Raw genomic sequence first — 24,381 nt, 5'->3', positions numbered from 1 at the left:
TACATGTACTTCTGACTATGATACCTGCAGATCGCATATCGAGAAAGAGTAAATCTTCATGTACCTATCTAGTACGTGTGTAAATGTGTAAAATATGGCATAGCATGTAAAATGAGGAAGAGTGGAAAATTTTCCGACAACAACGTACTCGTATAGGTTTTGTTACGCGTACGCGAGTATCATTTCAGCAGCAGCCATGTTTTTTTTCCGGTATTATGTACCATAGACGCGAGGACGAAGACGAAGAAGACGAATAATAATGTCCGAACGACAACGTAGGCATAGACACGGTTTCGTGTTATTTATCTACTTGGCCATCATCTTGGAATAATTATAAACACTTTCACACGTAAAAAAAAAAAAAAAAGGTAGAGTTTTTAGCTATTTTGAATACATTTAAGAATACGAGTAAGATGCCTAAATGTAATATATGATGAATGACGGTGATAATCGATACGAGTGTAGCACTTCACGAGTACTTTATGGTCAAATTTCAAGGTTACCTATTGAATAAACTTTCGAAATGAGATGTTTCTAGCAACGATCAGATGTTGATGTTAAATTATAGCTATTTGTTTTGGCAAAATGTCTTTATCGAGTGGGAGGTTTCGGAAGGACGCTGGAATGGTCAATGATCTCATTTTTAAAACGATATGAGAATCGATTCGAAGTATTATAAGTCTCATTTACATGGTATCTAACAGATTTTTTTCTCGAAAAAATCACTACTTTTTTCACTACCTGTCTTCAAAAAATTTTTTAGAAAGCTCTCCACTAAACCCCCCCCCCTCCTCCCACACGCACAAAAAAATGACAAAATCAAATATTTCACAGGAAAATTCTCAAAAAAAAATTAAAATTGAGATAACTTTTTGGAAAATATGAAATTTCCAAAATATTCACGAAGGCTCCACAACAGCCTGAAACGACCTTCAATCGACTCAACGTACTAAAAATGGGGATAAGGATAATAAAATTACTTACTTAATCTCATACGCGAGTTCCTATACTATCATTTTTGGTAGGAAATTTGTACTCACCTGAAACAAAGAAAAATTAAGGTGGATTAGTCAATAGTCAGTTATAAAATTATTGAACAATCAACAGATATATGAAATAATAATGGTCGAAGGTCACAGTAAACATTCTGACGATCTCCATGTTTAATAAAGAGCCAGAAATGAATATTCACAAACAAAGTGCAAAATACCCTATACGTATAGTCATTTTTTGTCCAAAAGTTGACGCTTTTTGACTCGGGTAAATTTGGCAGAGCAAAGAACCTGAATCATGTAAGCAAGTTTGGTAACAAAACAGGACTTTAGATTGGCACTTTAAGAACAGAAATAAGACTTTTTAAACAGATGACCCGAAAATCAATTATTTTTGGATTTTTGGGGTGAAGAAGGGGCACAAAAATTATAAACTCACAACTTTCGAGAATTAGCGTACCCACCCATCCTCCCTCCAAACGCCTGAGGTATACTCTCTACGAATGGTACATCAAGAATGATTCTAATTACCCAACTTCATTATTATCTGAAGGAATTTCTCTGCTCAGATAACTAACGCGCCATTCCACGAACAAAATTAGTGTAATTAGATCGAATTTTAAATAAGAGGAATACTATCATTTAGAATTTCGGTTAGTCATACAGTTCGCGAACTATACTCGTATCCGAGTTCATTGAAAGGTTATCGAGTTGACTTCTTTTTCTAAAATTGTCTATTACATACCTATACTTTCGAATTGAATGATGAATTTGAAAAAAATGCATTATCTATATGTACAATAGTGATAAGATATTTTCTCAACGAATCGGTATCGATATCGAATCGTATGCTTCCATGAAAACATTCTAGGTTGTGTTCAATTTCTTTTTTTCCATACTTCTTGAATTATTATTAATTTTCAAAAGCTTTTGCCCTCGCTTTCTCTTTTTTTCTTCAAAATTTAATTTTCTAGAGAACTATAGGTACGTTCATCCTTCAAATCTGAAAAAGTCAAGTCTAAAAAACAGATTCTCATATCAAAAATAATTTTTCAACCCGTGTACTTGTACTGTAAGTATCTTTTTTTTATTTTTTCCAAATGGGGGGAGGGAGGTCCAACGAAAGTTTTTTGTTGAAAAGTGGTTTATGCAGAACAATTCCAATGTAGAAATGAGTTTGTATTTTCAAAATACATATTTCTCATTTTATACATGAAAGGTTGAAAATACCAACTTTGTAGCAAAAAAAAAGAAACCGAAACCGAAACTGTGAAACCATCAACAGCAGGTCGTCTGCGGAAATCGATAGTAAATTTTCCAGTTTCTCGCAGACTTCTCTCTATAATGTCATAAAAAGCGTGCTTTATAAAATTACTTACACCAACGCACACAGCCACACGTACGCTTCGAACTTACAAGACGATGACGACGAAGAACAAGAGAAGGAGAGACACGAGAGAGAAATCGAATTACAACGAGTTAGTCGAGCACAACAGAGCCATTTTCCCATTAGTTTTACACGTTAGAGCGATACATTATACTACCTAATACTTATATAGATCAATTTAGGTATAAACGAAACGTAGGAGGCTGCACAGAGCTTCGTTTAATCTCGTAAAATGAAGTCCCGGGCAATACATTGTGTCGTATAGCTTTGAAGAATATCGCATAGTGCGCGTAGAAAGATATACGAGTAGTTAGGTAGAAGTACGAGAATCTAAGTTATACCTACACGTATTTCGAACACGTGTTTATATAAATCTCGTTCGAGAGAAAAGTTTACCCTATGCTTGTAACTTGTATGTAATAGTTGGAGAGATTCGCCATACTCATATGTGTGATGTGAGGTGAGATTAAAAAGACTGCTGAACGGTTTGCCACAATATTTCCGCGGTTAAATTACGCATAAAAGTGATGTACGTGAGGGAGGAGCGAAGGAAGAAACATTATGTTTTGTTTTGCGAATTTCAATACACATACAATGTCCTAGGGCATCGACGTGAATGAAATGAAGTTCTTTTTGCAAGTTCTTCTTTTACTTACTTCTCATTCGATTGGAAATCTAATTGAATACTTGATTCGACAATGAATTTGTAAATTGCTCCAAGTGCATTTTTCAAATAGTCGAGGGGCCCTTAAAACGATCTGTTGCACCACCCCCCTTGGAACATTTTTTTTTAAAGGGGGAGTCCTAAAGAACATTTCTAGCCTTTGTCCTAAAAAATGTGGCCCTACTCTTACAAAATGGCGGTCATTTTGATCGACAAATCAGCCGAAATCACAGATTTTGCATTCTAACATAGGACTCACAAAGGTACGAGGGTTGTCCGCGAAGTTGCGCGCAAAACGCTCTCTCTCGGAAACTATTTGAGCTACGGGGCTGGTTTTGGTTTCATTGGATTCCCTGTTAACTTGGCTACATTTTAGTATGTTTGCGAACGTGATTGAGTTAAGTGCGGCTGTGTCAGCGCGTTTTGAAGTGAGTGAAAAAAGTGTCTCAGGTCGGCTGATGAATTTATAGCAACGTTTGTTTGTAAAAAATAGAATTAAAAACGCCATAAATCGAAAAGTTTTTATTAAAACGGTACAAAAATTTACAGGCCTTCTATGCAATCCCCCTCCTTCGCAATGACCTTTGCCAAACGGTCCGGAAGCTTCTGGGTTCCGGCCAGGATGTGTTTTTTGTTGAGCTCGCGGATCTGTCGCGTCACAGCTGTAGTCAACTCACGTTAATTCGAATAACGCCAATGACAGATTTTGTACGAGTATGGCTGGGAAACAATCGAGCATCCACCCTACAGTCAGGATATGAGTCCCTGCAACTACGATCTGTTCCCAAAGCTGAAAGAAAATCTTTGTCCGATCCGTTATTCGAATTTGCGTGAGCTGACCACCGCTGTGACGCGACAGATCCGCGAGCTCAACAAAAAACGCATCCTGACCGGAATCCAGAAGCTTCCGGACCGACCGGGAAAGGTCATTGCGAAGGAGGGGGATTACGTAAAAGGCCTGTAAATTTTCGTACCGTTTCGATAAAAACTTTTCGATTTATGACGTTTTGAATTATTCTTCTTTTACAAACAAACGTTGCTATAAATTCATCAGCCGACCTGAGACACTTTTTTCAATCACTTCAAACCGCGCTGGCACAGCCGCACTTTACTCAATCACGTTCGCAAACATACTAAAATGTAGCCAAGTTAACAGGAAATCGAATGAAACCGAAACCAGCTCCGTAGCTCAAATAGTTTCCGAGAGAGAACGTTTTGCGCGCAACTTCGCGGACAACCCTCGTAGATCGAAAGTCTCATGATAACAACGTTGGAAGAACATCTCTGGGACCAACAGCTCATGAACACCCAGTTTGCTATCAACAACTTTGTTAATAAATCCACTGGCAAATCACCAAGTGAACTTTTGTATGGTTACACACCTTGAAAGGGGTCAGACACAATACTGAAAGACAAAATTACCTCTATAGTATGTGAGAAGCAGCACATCAGAAGATCAACAAAGCTCAAAGTACACAACAGAAGTATTTTGACCAACGACGTAAGCATCCACTCAAGTATAAATTGGGTGATTTGGTGCTTATCGAGAAACAAGTACCTGCAATTGGCACGAGTCGTACACTCTTGCACCCATTTAGTGGTCCTATGGTTGTGACCAAGGTCATGTAAAATGACCGTTATAGAGTGAGTGACATGGAGGGCACAACTAGGTCAACGAGGCGAACTAATTATGATCAGGTAGTGGCGGTGGATAAAATGAAGCGGTGGAGAGATCCAGCTGTACTATCAGATGAGTCCGAAGCAGACAGTGACGATGATGAAGTGGTCCTTCCTTCCATCTGTTCCATCTGATTGAGATTCTGATTGAAGTATTGGCACCTTGGGGTCAAGGTGAGTTGTCAGTTTGACCGAATGTAAGAAGTTGTTTTTAGTGACGAGTATATATTTATTTTTTTCTCATACTCGTAAGCTATGGTGCGTTATCAAGACGTGTTTGGCAGTGTTGACACACCATAGGGTGTCGCATTGCTGAGCTGGTGACCAGGTGGCTGCAATTCATTTTTATGATGCACAAGTATTCAGTGCATCAAGATGCGTTTATTGAGGGGTTATCTTAGCAACTATGGGAGACAGACAGGTGGAAGTTCTCATGTATTGTGAGTAAAAATGCACCAGCAAAGAGTTTGGCTGAGCATAGAGAAATCAGTCATTCAAAGTTTGTGCTATGGTGAAGTTCCTATGCTCATTGCTATCTCTAACCCAGGTCGCCGAAGATATACCTACTCCACTGACGCTACATATATTGACAATTACGATTACAAATCCGAATATGAAATATTACAACCCCAAATTATTACGTGAATACATAAGTGACGTAAATGTTATCTTACTGAGTACAATGATACATGAATACTTATTAAATAGGCCTCGTAGCTATTGTTTGCATGGTATCTTGGTGCAGTATGTATGCAAAGCACCAAGATATGTTTTTGATTAGGTCAGTGATTTATTTCAGTGTGTGCACAATTATTATTCATGTCTTGCGAGTTGATAGGATTATTTTATAGACCTGACACTGATGGACAAACCACGGGTCACTTGGCTCCAAAGTGTTTCCCACAAATGGGTGAACCATGGATTGCTGAGGGTTCGAAGCATCTCCATAGATGGTCCATAGCTTATTTCAACACTGATGGGTTCACCACAGTACCACAGGTCAACAAATATTAGCATGGTCCGAAGTGTTTCTCAGTAATTTTGTGGCTAAAATAGCCTGTGGCAGTGATCTTGTAGTATTTATTGAGGCTAATTACGAATTATTTACGAGCCCAGCACGATTGATGAGTAGTATGTGTGTGTACTCAAAAGCGATTATTTTTATTACAGATCGCTTATCATCTCTCCAAGTTCCAGCCAAGCCAGAACTCCGGACCTGACAACCTCAATTGATTGATTGTTTTATGATTGATTTTATTTATTGAATATTGATTATTGAGTATCGATGTTTTTGCATACTTAATGAATGCATTGTTTGTGACAAGCTTATTTTTCCTGATAATATTTATGCTAATTAATTAATACATAGTTGCTTCTTTGACAATGGCTATTTCCTGGCTCAGATTTCAATTAACAATTTTATACTCAACTTTCAGAGTATCTTTTAGTCTACATATCTTTTAGGCGATCTTTTTGGTGAATTTTTGACAATCAAATTTAGGCCAAAAATGAGGGGGAAAAATCAAAATTTTACCAAATTGGCCAAGAAAGCTGAAACTTGAGATGTACCCTATTTTCGACCTGCCAAATCGATTGGAAACTATTTCAAACCGTTTTGAGCAGTTCTGGAGCCTGCAGCAGATTTTTGAACCTCGAAATTCCCACAAAATTTCATCAAATGGAGCTGGATAACCAAAATTCATTCCGGAAATCAATTTCAATAAGCTATGAAGTTGACTGCAGGTGGATTTCAAGTCGTTGTGGAGCCTCCAGTGACTTTTTGAAAATTACTGGAGCCTCCAGTAGATTTTTGAAACTTAGAATTTCCCCAAAATGTCATTAAACGGAGATGGAAAGCCGGAATTCATTCTGCAAACCAATTTCAATGCGCTACGAAGTCGACTGCAGGTAGATTTCAAGTCGTTTTAGAGCCTCCAGCGAGGGGGTGAAGATGGAGAACATTCTGAAAATTTGGTTGAAAAAAGTAGTGAAAAAAGTGGTGATTTTTCAAAAAAAATTCCGTCACTATGATCAAGTTCTGGTAATTTACAATTTTTGGCGGAGGGGCTGCCAATTTGACAAATTTCATGATATGTACTTTCTGCAATTTTGACAAATCGTCATTAAATTTTGAGAATTTCCGATTAATTCTTGGTAGAACCTTGAAAGTGGTCTTGGATCTCCAATTTTTTTCACACTGCCCCCCCTCTACTTCCAGCATACCTGCATACTGCATAGCAAATGGAATGACGATAGTTTGTAATTTATAGGTGACAAATTGTATCCCTGTTCCTCTCGTTCTGTTTCTTGCTTTTTTCGTTACTTACCAGAGAACCTATCCAACCAATAAATTATTAGGTATACGGTGCACCCAGTCGATTAATTCTCGTGTAGGGTAAAAGTAAACAGTGTGTCTTCAGTAGGTGGTTCCATTTTACATCCAAAGCCCCCGGAAATTCTGTACAACGTTGTGCACAAGTCACAGTCAGGTGAGAGCTGGAATGAAATACGACATTCTTTACCTCGTAGTACGTTTATTATCGAGGGAAAAGTGTGCGAGAGAGATCTACTGTCAGGAACATACGGAGATGAGAAGATGAAAAAAAAACTAGTCAAATAAATCAAAAACACGTGTAGTGTGGTGTGTGTAAGTAATGTAAGTGTACTTATGGCTATACTTTGATATATCGAGCGTGTATGTTCACTTATACATATGCGATGTTCATTACACGTAAGAGGCGCTTGAATACCTGAATCAATCGAACAAGAAGCAACAGCAAGTGAGCTATAAGGTCGAAGAGTTCACCGAAGAACGAAGAAAGAAAAAAAACGGATGCAGGTACTTTTAGGATACATTTTTGATCGTTGTGTCTTTTTTTTTTCTTCTATATGTCACGTGACAAGATGAAGTAGTAACGTGGCAGGGTTAGGTTGAGGGTACTACGAAATACCTCTATCGCTATCGGTATAAATAAGGAATAACTCACCTGTCTGGTATAATAAAAGAGATCGAAGAAGGCAACTGGATTACGATAGACTGGGCCAGGTGAACTGACAAGGTCGATAGTTGCCCTTCTCGCGTCCCTTTCGCTACATTTCCCCCTTCCCCCCTTTAATTCGAGTAATATTATATACTATTTTGTTAATTCGTACCGGTGTGCTTGTGTGAGTTACGTATGCGGCGCTCTGGGCTCTCTCGTTAACTTGCCACACAAACGGTTTCCATATTTAGTAATGATAAATGTTGCATATTAATGCGACCGCATTTATTAAGCCAGTATTCGACTTGTGAGACGTGAAAGAGGAGACTTGCACCACGGTGTAAGGTGGGCGGAAAACGTGATCTGGTTTCATAGTACTTACGCGCGGTGTGGCGCGGCGGCGCGACGCAACGCGACGAGACGCGACGTAGCGCAGGCGCACACCGTCATCGTCTCGAAACCGGTCTCGCGTCGCTGGACGCTTACAAACGAAACCGGTTCTGTCATCTTTTTTTTTTACCATTTTTATTTTTATTCTCTTTCCCGTTCCCGTTGTTGTTGTTGCTGTTGCTGCTGCTGTTGTTGTTTAACAAGAGAGAGTGAGAGGTTCGATAGTGCAGCGGCGGCGGGGTTAATCGCCGTTTTGCTCCCTTGCCCCCGTCCTGCGATCGTTAATTTATTACGTACCGATATTTATGGTGTATATACTAGTATATGTACATAAGGTATTCATTATTGTATCGGTTAACCGGTTTCTCTCGATAATCGTGCACTTCTGTCACCGTCATCGCTGTGTGCTCGTGCATTATTTTCCTCTTCTTCTTCTTCTCCTCCTTCTGCTGCTGAAATCTTCCATGTCGAAGATTTACTGCTGGTGCTTTGACGCGATGTCGATGACTGGTGGATACGAATTTCCTACTCTATAAACCGGCTCGAAGGGTGTTCTATAGGTGATTGATTTTATACTTTCTGCATTACACAGAGAGGTTAGACGAGGCATGTGGAAAAAAAACACAATGGTGGTACCTTAGTTACCTATCTGTATGATGCAGTAATCGAAGCTGTCAACGCGAATCGAATTTCTCAAATAGTTTAATTAGGTCGTCGATCACGTGATCGTGTACGAGTATAATATCGCAGCAACCAGCAACGGTAAAGGTTTCGTTTGTTTTGCGATTATACGATGATGAGATTATCATTCGAGTATGTGTACTTTTGGGTGTTGTGTGTTGTGTTAAAAAAGAGTATGTACTATAAGCTATGCGATAAGCATAATTCCAAATGCTCTTGTAGTTCGGCACCACCAGTGTAATATAACGAGCAATCTCGTTCATTTTCTATTTCAGCACATTGCCGTTATCAGAAATCAGAACAAACATACAACGTGTATGTTTACCGATGTTGGCGATGTTTACAAAAATTTGTATTTTCGTTTAAAATAAAATTTAAGAAATACTTAGAAAACATTGAGTGGGCAGTGGGCACATAAGTATTTTAATGGTGTAAAATTGTCTACAATGATTATTGATTTCATTGATTTACATGGAGAATCCTAGCTTAGCTCTTAGCTTTTACCACTCAAGTTTTATTCAAGTTCAAAGTCTGCTCTCCTCTTTGAGTATATATTACATAGGTACTCAAAGTCAAAGGCTGACAAGTTCCAAGTATTATTTCATTGTATCGTATCATGAGACAAAATGGAGTGGACATATGTATAGGTGTTTCAATAGTGTGATGACAATTACTCGTATCTGCATTTCACGCCCTACATGATGCAATAAATTACAAAATTCCAGCATTAATTACCATTCAATTTTTATTAGATAGAGTTCAAACTTCACTTTGATATATTTTTACAGTTTACACTAATATGTATAACACCCCTGTGTTCACGCAGCTTCGTCTGCAATTTTAATACAGTGTAATAATATACTTTGGAACATGCCAATATTGTAGCAGAAAAACTTTGAACTTGGAAACATCAATTTTATTCAATTAGCATGGCGTATTTTCGAAAGATCATACTAACAACATACAACAAGTTAAGTTTTAAAAGCTATATTCCGCAGAATTTAAGTGAATAATCATCGGTACTTTGGTAGTAAAGTAACTGTACTTAGTAACATTTTCTTTTCATCAATTTTATAAATCATTTTGAAATTCAAATTCGAAGTTGAGTGTTATTTGTTTACCTTCACTGACTGAACTGAGTGAACTGATAACTGACTCGTATATGATTCTTTTAGCGTTCGTTCAGTGGTGGTGCCGAACTACAAGAGCATTTGGAATTATGCGAGCGGCAAGGTGACGATAATGACGTCAGGACAATTCGCATTTTTAGGCAAATAAAGAACGTTACTTTGTTTACTCATTGGTATAGTAGGTACTCGATGATTTTTTTTTCTTTCTAACGAGGTGTACGTAAATGTGAAGTGGTGGCTGTACACGTTGTAGTACTCGGCCTTCCTGGTTTAGAAGCTCTTTCTGTTGTTTGGCCCGCGATAATGGTAATACCACTGCACCGCAGTATACAGGTTGCGAAATTTTTTCATAGGTATACCGATGAGGTTTATTATATTCGTAATTCATTTAATAGGTTATTGCGGTGCTTATTTTTTCGAGCAGAGTGTTATTTCCGGGTTTTGTGGCACGATACATTCGTATATGTATAGCCAGGGAATGAATTCTTGTTGCCTTCGAAGATGAAGTGATGAGGGTCCACATTTCCACATCGAGTTGTGTTCTTTTCGTTTGATGGTGATGAGGTATGGTTGCTGACGCTTAAATCGTCGGTCAACGACGTCGAGGCGCTGGTCATCGAGGTCTTCTCGGTTGCTCTGGTTCTAGGCAGGTCATTAACCAAGCTGGATGAATCGTTGGTTTCGAGGATTCCAAAATGGTGGCTATTTGAAGAACACTCTTCAATGGTGAGACTACGTTGTGCCTTGTACATTACTTCATGAGTAGTGAAAGTAGAGAAAAGTAGTGATTTTCGGCAACTCTGATGGAAAAGTACATATGTAGAGAAAATTCAGAAAAAATGGGGGAGGGGGGTGGAATTAACGTAGATGGACATGAAATCTTAAAATAGTGATTTTTGGAGTTGGACCACTTTCCCAAAAACAAACTTTGGCAGGGGATGGGGCGAAAACCACGTTTTTTTTGTTTGAAAATACCCCTTTTTGAAGATCCATATCTCCCTTCCAGAAACATATCCGGAACTAAAATTTTTTCTGGACGTTCTTCAATTCAAAATGAAAATCTCCCTATAGAGTTTGATCAAAATCCTGAGTCATGCGACCTGTTTGAATTTTCAACAAGAGGGATAGAGTGGCACTTTGGCAAACTTTTTGGCAAGCAAGGTAAAAATCAATGCTTTCTACATAGAACGTGTTGGCAAAAAAGCAAAATTTTCTGATCAATTTTTGCAAAAATTACAACCAATTGACTAATTTATTAAAAAAATCACCTACTTCCTGAGAATTTCGCCAAAAAATTGACCCTCTCACGATCCCAAACTGACAGTAACCGATATTGGAAGTAATCAAGACACCTTTTATGGCACTTTTTAAAAATCTAGAAGTTTCAAAATACAGCTAGAGGCTCCAGAACGGCTTGAAATCACTTTTAATCACTTTCAATCGACTCCGCGAGTTGATAGTGAGGTAAAAAGTGACTTTTCACTTTCCAACTTGATTTTACCTCACAAAATTTCTGTTGGAGGCTCCAGAACTGCTCATAACGGTTCGAAACTGTTTCCAATCGATTCAGGCGGTTGAAAATAAATTACTTACCAAATTACTGATTTCTAGCTCAATTTTATCAAATTTCATTTTTCGCTACCTCAAAAAAAAATGCACTTCAACACCTGAAATTTTGGCTGCTGATGAATTCCACTTTGAAAAATGCACCAAAAATTTGCAAAAAAATCGGTGCTGACGTTTTGATTTACTGGAGGAAGGGTTTGATAAAGACTGAGGAGTGAGGACTATATATCCGAAATTTCGTTCAATTTTAAAAACTTGATGCCCTGAAATTAGAACTTGGAAATTTCCAAGTTGTTGATTTGCAAGAAAAAAAAATTCTGTGAAAATTTTAGTTCCCTACCAAACCTGAACATAAAATCGTATCAAAAAGCCTCCAAATCTAAAAAAAAAATGAAAAAAAATTTGGAAAAATCAAAAATGAAGTTATATATTCCCCTCCCTCGTCCCACATGATGATAAATCGGAAGTCGAACCCTCTCAAAAAAAATTACCATTTTCATCTTATTCATTTCTTATTCTGATTTTTCTCAATGTTGGGGGCCTTTATCCAACAAAGTAAATATTGTTCGGGGACAGGGGGAGGGGTTCCCTTTAAAGAGGGGGTGGAGGGGTGGGGGTTATTCGGGAAATTTTTCATTATCAGCAATGAAAAATTTTCAAAAAAATCTTTTTCATAATCTATACGTTCATTTTTTCCACCCTTGGAGCCTTCAAAAAATAAATAAAGTTGATCAACATGTTTGAAGGACTGAGAATTTTTTTTCTTGAAAATTGGGTAATTATTTCAAATGAAACCAGACATGAAAAATTTTCAAAAAAATTCATCAAGCTTCAATTTTTTGATTTTCAACTTGAGGAGAGGTCTACACGAGGTAAATGAAATATTTCTCAATGGGCCGAGGAAGATTTCCTCATGAAAAAAAAGTTATCTTGGAAAAATTCTCACCAGGGTGTCTAACAAAATTTCAAAATGAAAAAAAAAGAACTTAAAAAGGACTTTTAGTAGGACTTTCAGCAGGTCATTTTTCGAGCACTTATGGAATTTTTTGAGGTGTGGGGGGAGAGGGGATTAGAACTTTTTTCAAAGTGGGAGGTTCAAACTTTTTATTCAAGTTTTTAACCAAAGGAATTTTAGCAGGACTTTCAACGTAGTGACAGTTTTTGAACACTTGCAGGGATTTTTTAAAAGGGGGAGGGAGTGGGCGAGATTTCTCCTTCAAGTTCGGAATTTATTATTAGTTATGGGAAAGATAAACAAACTGGCTCTGGCGAAGCGAGTGCGAAAGCTCTCAAAAATTAGAAGGTATTTTGGGAGATGAAAAAAGAAAAGAATAAATCCAAACTTGAAAAAGAAAAGCAAACAAACCCGAGTGAAGCAAGGCTAAAAGTTTTCAAAATTTCATGTTTTGCTGAGAAGTAAAAAAAAATCTGTAAGGAAGGAGGAGTTTATTTGTCTGATTCAAACTTTGAACTTTTCTTGAATTAAAACAATAAATCACTTATTTGGAAAAAGAAGAGCAAATAGCCCGAGCAAAGCGAGGGCAGAAGCTGACAAAAATGTGTGATTCAAGTTCTATAAAAGTCGACAAATTAGCCCTTTTCTACAAGTTCAAAATTCCGGAAAAAAGGGGAAAAAATTGAAGATTTAAAAAAGTCATTATGAAAAAAAAGGACTTTTGTATAAAATTGTTGAAAAAAAGGACGTTTGTAGGATAAATAGGAGTGTTAGACACCCTGCACACAGAAATTGGGAATTTTCAAATTTCATTTTCCTTGATTTTTCCAGCTTGAGGGAGGGGGAGGGGGGTTGCTTCATACAAAGTGACGGAAATAGTTTGATTGCGGGACTAGCGGTGATTTTATCTTGAAAAGGAGATCATTCAGCAGAATTCTGATAAAGAAATGGAAATTTTTCGAATGAATTGGATTTTTTTCAATTTTTTTCAACTATGGTTTGGAGGGGGGGGGGGTTCCCGACAAAACCTTATTCTCGACTTGGAAAAACGAAGAATTACCTTTTCGTACAATCCAACCACTCGTGGGAGGGGTGGGGAAGGGCGGAGGAAACGCAAAAAAGCAAAACTTCAAGATCAGAACCCCCTCATAATGAAGGCTGAAATCAGTTTCTGGCAATTTCTCAACTCTTCTCGAAGATTGTCCCTTGATTGAAACCTTCAATCAAGCTATCAAAAAATAAAAAAAAGTTCATAATTTGAAAAAATAAACCCTCTTCGCATAAATACAAATTATTTCACTCATTCAAGTCCATAACTACATAAATAATATAAGCACACATCATCGTAGAGTTATAACCCGCTTATACGAGCAAATTGTGTCAATTACACAATCGTCGCAATCATCGTTGTCGCTTCTTCGCGCATTACGACGACCGCAAAAAGAGCAGAGAAAAATTACTCACGCTGGATTTTTTTCAAGTGCAAACTTAATGAAATAATTGGTTCGATTCCAAATAATTAAACGTTGCTGGCGCGAAATACTTGTTCGTCGCGATGAATGTATTTACGTATGTAAGTTAAGTACCTAACCTACGTAAACGTATGTGATACATACACACAGACACACACGACACGCACACGCGTCGTCATCAATCATCACATAGATCAGGAGCAAGATGGCCGTGGCCTGGGGGCGTGTGGGGGGGCACGGGACGAGGCGTTATAAAGCGCCAAAAAATACGGTCGATGGTGTGGATGTGGACAATGACGTGAAAAAAATTAAGCCAGCGGCTCGATGAAATTGGTACGTGATTTTCAATTATTATCGCGTAGTACACGTCGCGATTGAAAGTTTTATCACGAGCTTTCTCGTATACTCGTATATATAAAGTAATCAATGAGTGGGCGATACGAAGATGGCGACGAGAGACGAACGGGAGGACGTATTTCATCTCGACAAAATTTCGTCGATACTTTTTATTCGTGCGATCCTCTGGCGAATAAATTCGTCCTCCACTTTCTCGTCCCTAGATATAGCTTTGTATTCTACAAAGTACGTACGTACGTATACTACGAACGGAGCCGAGACGAAGGAAGAGATGAGAGGAAATCCATTCAATCGTACGCGAGATTGCCTTTTGGAGGAAAACACGCAGCCGAGTCTCTGAATTCGATTCAAAGAATACACAACAACAACAACACAGCATACGAATCTACTCGTAATTCGTATATATATGATATGTACTAATACTAACGTATAGACATACGATAAATACAAAGACACAATCCTCGAAACTGCCTGCCCAACGCACACACGGTAATAAAAACTCGCCACAAAAGGTCCCTCTCCACCTCTAGCCATCGAGCTCGCAAAACTACTCCATCCTACGTGTTTATTTATTCAGGTCAACGCTCCAATTACATTTTTCCCAACGCACAGTTTCAATTTCACAGCATTAATCATATCATTTACGGACCGTCGGTCGGTCGATATACCGCCACATCGTACACAAAAACCCTTCCTTTGCCCATTGCCCTTTCCTTTTGCTGCCTCTCTCGACTCTCCTCAAACCCTGTCTGTAATCGTCGTTCTTTTCAAATGGTTTGAAAAAATTTCTTCTGACATTGCACAAAGCCATTTCTTCTCATTCTGTTGCTCCCCTCTGCTACATGTACTTTATCTTTGCCAAACTCTTTCGTTCGTTTTCCCTATCTCTTTGCTCACATACGCGCGGTCTTCTATAAAAGGCTACCTATTATACCTATATGTACTTTCCCTTATTTTTATACGTATGTAGTTGGTGCTGTTGCCAGTCTCTCGGTCTTGGGAAAAATTCATTAAAAGTTATTTAACTGAATAGCATACACGTTCATCATCCCTGGTGCAACGACAGTTCGACTCCATTTTGAATTCTCTACGTATTTTTATCAATTAATAATTCGACCAAGATGGTCTGAAACGTCACTTACCACAACACTTCACTGAGATATGGTTGAATTCTTCGTATGGTAATTCTGTCGATTTTCTGCAGGATTTTCTGAAAAAAGAAAACGAGAAGTTTTGATTATTTTGTTCGGAAATACATGCTAAAAATCGGACACAGAATGAAATTTCAATTAAGGAACAAATACACGAGGCATGCTCAAAATAGCAAAGATATCTTTGTAATAAAGTAGGTCATTTCAAGTTGAATAAGCCAGGTTTATTGTGTTTAGGGTACTCTGATTTTATTCTACGATTTTTTTTCCAAGTTCCATATTCTAGGAGAGAAAATGGAAAATTGTCATAATTGGCTCCTGAACCCCCCCTCCTCCCCCAAATGAGGCAGCTGAGGCAGGATTTGTTTTGCTTCCAGTGGCGCCTGAAATTTCTGACCAAAATGTACAACTCTGGAATCATTACTTCAGACTATCTACTTCAAATTGGAAAAAGTCGTTTTTTTTTGGCGTTTGAAAAATATGTACAATTGGGAATAGTTTCAAAAATATTTGCTAAAAAATTTTGTAAGCTCAAAGGAAACACCTATGAACTTTTCGAAATCAGATTCGCAAAACCATGAAAGTGTATGAAACGTTCAAATCCCAAAATTTCGGTCAGAATGAAAAAAGTGCTCAAATTTCACGTGACATATTGTTTCATGAAGCACCAAAAAATACGAATATCAACTTATTTTTTTGATTCGGCTCCTCCGTTTATTACTTATAGGTTTTTGGAACCGCAGAAAACGAAAAATGACCCACTTTTTGAATTCAACCCTTCCAACGACCTTCAAAATTTTCTGAAAATTGAAATGTAATTTTTTGGGCAATCTTGACAAGAACATGTCAGTTTGAAAAATTTCGGCAAAAATTGGCACTTATTGACAATTTTACCAAAAATGGCAACTTGTTGATAATTTTTACAAATATGACACTTTTTGATATCTCCTCACCCCCCCCCCCCCTAATTGACACGTAGGTATACAACTTTTTGAAATGTTCCCAAAACCGAGCTAATTTGCCATTAAGTGACCCAAAGTATGATTGGTGACAAATTTCAGTTTTCTACCACGATCCTCCCTCCCCTCCTTCTCAGTAATTCAGCAGATTGATTCAAAAATTTTCGTACGACACGTTCGACTAGAAAATCTAGTTGTGATATTTGGGGGAAAAAACTATTTCCTTAATTTTTTCAAAATTATCATGCGGATTTTCAATATTGGCCTTGGATTTTCAAGAGCAATAGCCCAGGTTGACGCAGAATCTCAACTCAAATACAATATTTTGGAACTTGACCATTTTTTCATGCAAAAATGTATCGCCAACCAAAATTTCAAGTGCTAAAATGCATTTTTCGATTTTTGGTGAATTTTTGAAAATTCAAAAGTCAAAAACGAGGGAAAAATCAAAATTTTATTAAATTGTCCTAGAAAACTGAAATTTGGAATATACCCTATTTTCGACCTGCCAACTCGATTGGAAACGGTTTCAAACCGTTTTGAGCAGTTCTGGAGCCTCCAGTAGATTTTTGAATCTTGAAATTTATACACAAAATTTCATCAAATGCAGTGAAGTCGACTGCAGGTAAATTTCAAGTCATTTCGGAGCCTCCAGCGACTTTTTGGAAATTACTGGAGCCTCCAGCAGATTTTCCAATGCTCAAAATGTCCATAAAATTCTACCAAACAGAGTTGGAAATCCTAAATTTACTCTGCATTCCAAATTCAACACGCTGTCAAGTCGACTACAGGTGGTTTCAAGTCATTTTGGAGCCTCTAGCAACTTTTTGAGAATTCTGGAGCCTCCGGCAGATTTTTGAAACTCGAAATTTCCACAAAATTTCATCAAATGCACCGAAGTCAACTGCAGATAGATTTCAAGTCGTTTTGGAACCTCCAGCTCCAGTGACTTTTTGGAAATTATACTGGATTCTCCAGCAGATTTTTCAATGCTCTAAATAACCATAAAATGCTACCAAACAGAACTGGAAATCCAAAATTTACTGTTCATTTCAACTTCAACACGCTATCAGGTCGACTGTAGGTGGGTTCGAGTCATTTTGGAGCCTCCAGCAACTTTATGAACATTCTGGGAGCCTCCAAATCCAGTTGGAAAGCCGAAATTCATTCTGTAAACCAATTTCAATAGACTATTAAGTAGGATATGCCTTTTATTTTCAACTTGTAAAATCAATTGAAAACTGTTTCACACCGTTTCGAGCAGATCTGGAGCCTCCAGCAGATTTTTGAAACTTGAATTTCATCAAACGAAGTTGGATACCGGAAATTTACGCAACACTCCGACTTAAACACACCATCAAGTCGAGAGCAGGTAGATTTCGAGTCGTTCTAGAAGCTCCAGCGATCTTTTGGAAATTACTGGAACCTCCAACAGATTTTCAATGCTCGAAATTCCCATAAAATTTCATCAAATGCAGTTGGAAATCCAAAATTCACTGTACACTCCAATTTCAACACACTATCAAGTCGACTGCATGTGAGTTCAGGTCATTTTTGGGGCCTCCAGCGATTTTCTGAAAAATTCCTAGAGAGCCTCCAGCAGATTTTTGAAACTTGAAATTTCGGTTCCACAAAATTTCATTAAATGGAGTTCGAAATTCATTCTGGAAACTAATTTCAATGCGCAATAAAGACGACTGCAGGTAGATTTCAAGTCGTTTTGGAGCCTCCGGCAACTTTTTGGAAATTACTGGAGCCTCCGACAGATTTTTCAAAGCTCACAATTTCCATAAAATTTCATCAAGTGCAGTTGGAAATCCAAAATTCACTCTGCACTCCAATTTCAACACGCTATCAAGTCGACTGGAGGTGGGTTCGAGTCATTTTGGAGCCTTCAGCGACTTTTCGAACATTCCTAGAGCCTCCAGCTGATTTTTGAATCTTGAGATTTCCACAAATGGAGTTTAAAAGCCGGAATACGCTCTGCAAACCAATTTCAATATCCTAAGAAGTCGACTGCAAGACTTTTATTTTCGTTTGATGAAATTTTGTGGGAATTTCGAGTTTTAAAAATCTGCTGGAGGCTCCAGAACTGCTCAAAACGGTTTAATCCCGTTTACAGTCAATTCGGCAGGTCGAAAATAGCGTATATGCTAAATTTCAGGTTTTTAGGTCACTTTGGTGACATTTTGAGTTTTTTTCTCATTTTATTCATTTTTGGCATAAATTTGATGATTTTCAAAAATTTACCAGAAGTCGAAAAATCCTCTTTAGCACTTGAAATTTTGTTTGATGATAAATTTTTGCATGCTCTTCTTTCGATTCTGCAGCTTTGTCCAGTTCAAAAAAATATTGGAAAGCAAAATCTGCGATTTTGGTTGACCTGTCAATTAAAATGGTCGCCATTTTGTTAGTATGTAGGGCCAACTCTTTTTTTGCAAGTTTGCTTTAAAATTTTCCACAGGATGTCTCCTTTCAGAAAAAAGTTGTCATATAGGATTGGAGGGGGAGGAAGGGTGCAATTATTTCTATTCTCATACGCCGAACTACAAAAATTTCCAAATGAAGTGCATTTTTGTAAACTTTTTTTTTCAACTCGTAGTTTTGATTTTCAATTTTTCGTTCAAGCTCTTGGGAAATCTGAGAACTCATTTTGAATAATTTTTCTATTTTTGGAGTGAGTATCGCACTGGTCACAATTCTTTTCACAATAATAACAATCCAATTTTTCATTCGACCCCATATTAATTAAAACTTGTTCTAGAAAGTCAAAGGGTTAAATTATTATTAAAATGAGGTTCACAGAATCTTGAAAAACCAAATAAGTACAGAGAATGTGTTCGGATGATAAATCAGCTACCTAATACAGTGTTTCTGTTATAAAGAACGCAAATTCGTATCAGTTAATTATTATTATTTATCATAAATTAACCTTCTTCATATAGGAAAAAAAAACGTTGATTTGAGTTGTGAATGGATAAAAGAATGAATGAATGATAAAGCAAGGAAACGCTCGATTTAAAGCTTTAATAATGTACATAATAAATATTTATTAAATTTAATTATCTCTGTATAAGTAAATTGAAGCTGGGAGTTTCAAAAAAATCATCAACAAAAATCTTGGAAACTGGGCACAAAAATGTCCAGATTTTCAACTACAGCTTGAACAAAAAACTCCAATTATGCACAGAAATGCAAATTCAAAACCACACATCATTTTTAAAAAACCACAGGTAATTTCATCATAATAAGTATATACAACACAGACAAAGTTCACACCACCTATAATAGCCTAATTTGACACGACCCGCGAAAAATACCTAGTTCTTATCTCGCGTCATCGTTCATTAATTAACACCATCGCATTCGCATTCGCAATTACACACAGAGACGTTTTACGTAGGTAGGTATATTATGGTCATCTATTTTCATACGTTGTTCGTAAGTACCTACATTTATAAACGTTTTATATACGCGATAATAAGCATTAAAAAAAAGCACGCATATTAACGACTTCATCTCGTTCTCTTTCATCCGTATCAACATCGACACGTTAATATGCGAAATATTCTCTCTTTTTTTTCTGCATACCCGGTACATTCGTCTTTTCTTCTCTTACGAAACGTAAGTATCTTTCAACTGCGTTCTAATTTTGGAACTTGTACGAAAATACTTCGAATGTGTATTTTCGCGTCCCCTCGCTCTCTGTTTTTCTTCATCTTTGAACATACACTGCATTACTCTTGCAGTCTTCCTTGTTCGAAGATTGTCGTGGTGTTGCCAAATTCATTTATAAAAAGGCCTCAAAGAAAAAATAAAAAATAAAACACAACAATCGATACGTCGACGACGACGTTGGTAGTGTGATATTCGCTGCACGTTTTTTCATTCCTCTCTCTCTCGTCGTCAGCATAAATTTAAATAGTTCTCCGAGGAGTACGTGTTTTTCGCTGTGGTTGGCATCGATTTTAATTTATTTTTCTCTCGGTTGATCGTTTTGACATCGCTGATATTTTTGACCAAGTTTTCTCAAACAGCTGCGAAAAAATTAGCTGTACAACAATGCAACTCATTGTACATTCGTGATGAATTTGAATAAAAATATTCATAGCAGGGAGGAAGATGGAGTAAGGAGGGAAAACACCTTGAGAAACTCTCAATGAGACCAAAAAATGATGAATTTCGGTCTATTCACGATCTGACGTACAAATACACTGATAATACGACCACTCGAATCGAAGCTGAATCAAAAATCAATTTTTTTCGCCACTCGAAATAAGTACCTACGTAATTACGATAATTTTGAAATTCAAGGCCAACGTTTCGAAAAATGAAAACAGATCCAAAGAGCCGAATAAATTCATCAACGTTGCCAAGGTCAAACACCACTGACTCCTCTTGCCCCAAATCATCATCCAAAAAACCACCAATGATCTACCCACCTATAATGCAAATAATGTAGCGATATATAGCTGTTGAGACCACTTCAATCAACGAATATGTACGAGTATTTGATGAATCATTAACTCGAGCGATAAAACAAGTCCAAAAAATTTCCATCGTGCGATTAAATTTTTGTACGGAGAAAGTGCTCATATTGTACATTATAAATTTAACACATCGACCTTGCATGTTACAGGTCATACGTGTACAAATAATATGCATTTGATAAGCGCCGCTATCGCATGCTACCTCCTGCCTTCCTCTTACTCTCTGCATTTCCTCATTTCGGTGATAAAAATAATGATATTCATTTGCGAAACTCGTGAACAGATAATACATATTATTCTTTCATTCCTCGCAACATTTTTTTTCCAACAATTTTTTTGGTTTTCACCTCCGCGGTAGCTCATCCAACTCTACACATTCTCATTTTTTACGCCAATTTTCCGACTTTTTCTAAACATTTCACTCGCACAGATGACGTTAAGTACTCCGGAAAAGAGGGCAGCAGAGAGGCACCGACAATGGCGCCTCAAAAAGCAGTATAGTCGTAATTGCAGTTGCCGAGTTGCGTCGCCATTGTGTAATATTTCGCACCTGGTGCCATTCGGCAATATGAATATACTCGAAACGAGGTGGCGTATAATGGAATATCTGAAGAAGAGAAGGGAGTACGAGGGTATGTAGTGAAATTGTGAAAATTTCCATACACGATGGAGGATGCTATTGCTGCAGCTGTAGGTGGGTGGTGGCAACTGCACACCAATTGTTTGATCTGCGCTCGCTATAGATAAATTAAAAATGCTGTTCTGCTTCGGTCAAGGCCTTTCTTCTTCTTGGGTTGTACCTTCTTGGGGCAAAAAGGCGACGTAATTCCAATAGATGTTACAAACTCAAGGCAAGTGAAAAATTTACGTTTTTTTTTAATCAGTTGAAAATCTCAAATTTGAACAAAAAACTCCAGAATCATGTATCTATTCAGGGCTCATACTCAATCCCCCCTTCCAAAAAAAAATTAACATAAGCAATCAAGTAGTTCAAAAAGTAACCAAAAAGTAATCCAAAAGCAACCAAAAAAGTTCCAAGACGTGAGCAAAACATTATTTATTGGAAAAAAATCAGCTAGAAAATTTCAATAAAAAAATTATTTAAAAAAAAGAGTAAGTAAGTATTTATTTGGAATTTTTTGCAAAAATGACAGTTTTTTTTTTGGTAATTTTAGGTTAAAAAATTGAGACTTTTTGGCAATTCTTGATATTTATAAGAAAAAATCAAATTTTTTTTGCAATCACTTTTTTGCAAATTTGTTGAATAAAAGCAAGACTTTGCAACTTTTTTGTAAACTGTTGACAAAAATCGAGATTTTGACAAATTTTAGCAATAAAGTAAGGCTTTCAGGCTCCTTGGCAATTTTAAACGCATACAAAGAGATTTTTTGGAATTTTTTTGGGGCAAAAAAAGCGAAGTTGTGAACATTTTAGCAACAGGCAGAGCTTTTCCTGACAATTTTTGACAAAAATGCGAAACTATGAGTTAGTTTTTAGACAAAAATTGAGACTTTTTGAAATTTCTTCCTCAAAATGACACTTTTTAGTTATCTTGAGTAAAAAAAGTGAGACCGAGTTTTTTTGTGGGGGAGCACTTGGGGCCCGTGTCCCCTCAAAGAGAAGCTCGAAAATATCAAAAAATTTTCATAAAAACTAAAGAGTCTGCTCAGCCTCCTTGTGTCATCACTTCGGTCTAAAAGAACTACAGCTTCACAATTCGGGTGTTTATGGAGCAGGTTCACATATGCGTTTGCTTTTCGGTGAATAATTACATCCACTGGTTCGAGCCGGAGGTCACTTCAAAGTTGTTCATTTGAGACAAACCAAGGAGCCTTAGTTATGGCTCTCATGGACTTATTTTGAAAAAGCTCGATGACAAAGTGATTTGACTTTTTTGTGACACCCCAAATTTCACATCCATATGACCATGCAGGAAGAAATATGGTTTTGTAGATTAGTCTCTTGTTGGCTAAGCTCAATTTTGAATGACTTCCAATTAACCATTGAAATTTTCGAAATTGTAGGTTCATATGGTCACGTTTTTTCAGGACTAACATGTTCTTGCCAATATTCAGCTTACAATCTAGGTGTAAGCCCAAGTAGCAGGTGTGCTGTGCCATAGGGACTGGATTGCTGTTGATGATAGTAGGAACATATCCGTGCTTACAGAGTGCAAAATCTATCTGTACAGATTTATTTTCATTCAGCCAGATCTTCCATTTTCTGGCCCATTTGACAATATTTTTTACAGCTGCTGGAAGACGACTTACAGCTTTCTCATAATATTATCATTGCATGCAATGACACCAGAGTCATCTGCAAACAGCATGGTGATAGTATCTTCAGTAACTGGGAAGTCACTTGTGAAAAGAAGAAAGAGTATAGGTCCCAGCACACTGCCTTGTGGAACACCAGCGGTACTCGTAATTGCTGTATCTTATAATGAGCCACAGCCCCATTGAACTCTAAAGGTGCAATGCTTCAGATAAGATATTAGTAGATCACATAGACTGCTAGGAAGATAAGCTCTTAGTTTGATGATAAGTCCCTCGTGCCAGACCCTGTCAAAGGCACAACTGACATCTAGGAAGACAGCTGGTGCAAACTGCTTTTTCTCCAGTGCCTGAGTTATTATATTAACTATGTGATGTACTTGTTCAATGGTTGAATGCTTTGCTCAAAAGCCAAATTGGATTGCTGGAATGACGTTCTTCTCTATAATGACTTTCATCAGGCGCTTACAGACCACTTTTTCAAAGACTTTAGATATGATTGGTAGCAGCGAGATAGGACAATAGGAGCTGGGTTCCTCAGGGGGTTTGCCTGGTTTCAGAATAAGGATCATTTTGGCTAGCTTCCATGAGGTTGGCACATATCTTAGGCGAAGTGCCATGTTGAAGAGTGATGTCATGTACAATAACCCTGATCAAGGAAGTTCTCTGATCATAGAAGGTAGGATTTCAAAATTTTTTTGATCAAAATTGATGAAATACATACAAATTTTTTTAGGGTCGTCACATTGCAATTTTTGAATTATAAAACATTATTAAGTACTTGAAGAGCAAAAAAGTGATCAATTTTTTCATTTCATAAAAATTCGAATTTTTTTTAAAATAAAAAAATAAGTTGGATGCTTTAGTTTTTTCTTAAAACATAGAGGTGGAGGGGGAGGGGGTATAAAAATTAGGGACTTGCAACTTCAATTTAGTGTTTCCTCCCCCCCCCCATGAGTAAATACAAAAAAAGGCCTGTAACGGGATTTTTTTAGTGATTTTTAGCCATTTCTGAAGAAAAAAAAAGATTTCTTTACCAATTACTTTTTTTGCAATTTTTGATGAAAAAGTGAGCCTTTTGCCACTTTTTTGTAGCAAAATAACAAGACTTTGAAGCAACTCTTTGGCAAAAAGTGAAACTTTGAAGCAATTTTTTGAAAAAAATTGAGACTTGAGAATATTTTGCAAAAAGATAATTTTTCAGTCATTTCTGATAAAAACAGAAGCATTTCAGGAATTTTGCTAAAATTCTTGGC

General features: G+C 37.2%; 1 protein-coding gene across 1 annotated transcript in view; it reads right to left on the bottom strand.

The window, feature by feature from the left end:
• The window catches only part of LOC135846728 (lysine-specific demethylase 3B-like), a 327,018-nt gene that overhangs the window by 236,937 nt on the left and 65,700 nt on the right, over window positions 1–24,381 (bottom strand). Inside the window, exon 2 of the mRNA XM_065365998.1 lies at window positions 15,395–15,462. The gene's annotated coding sequence lies outside the window, so the exon portion shown is untranslated. The remainder of the gene's footprint in view (window positions 1–15,394; window positions 15,463–24,381) is intronic.

This window comes from Planococcus citri, chromosome 1 (assembly GCF_950023065.1).
Source record: "Planococcus citri chromosome 1, ihPlaCitr1.1, whole genome shotgun sequence".
Taxonomy (NCBI): Eukaryota; Metazoa; Arthropoda; class Insecta; order Hemiptera; family Pseudococcidae; genus Planococcus; species Planococcus citri.
Note: the sequence above shows the minus strand (reverse complement) of the source record. Positions and strands in the feature narration are given on the sequence as shown.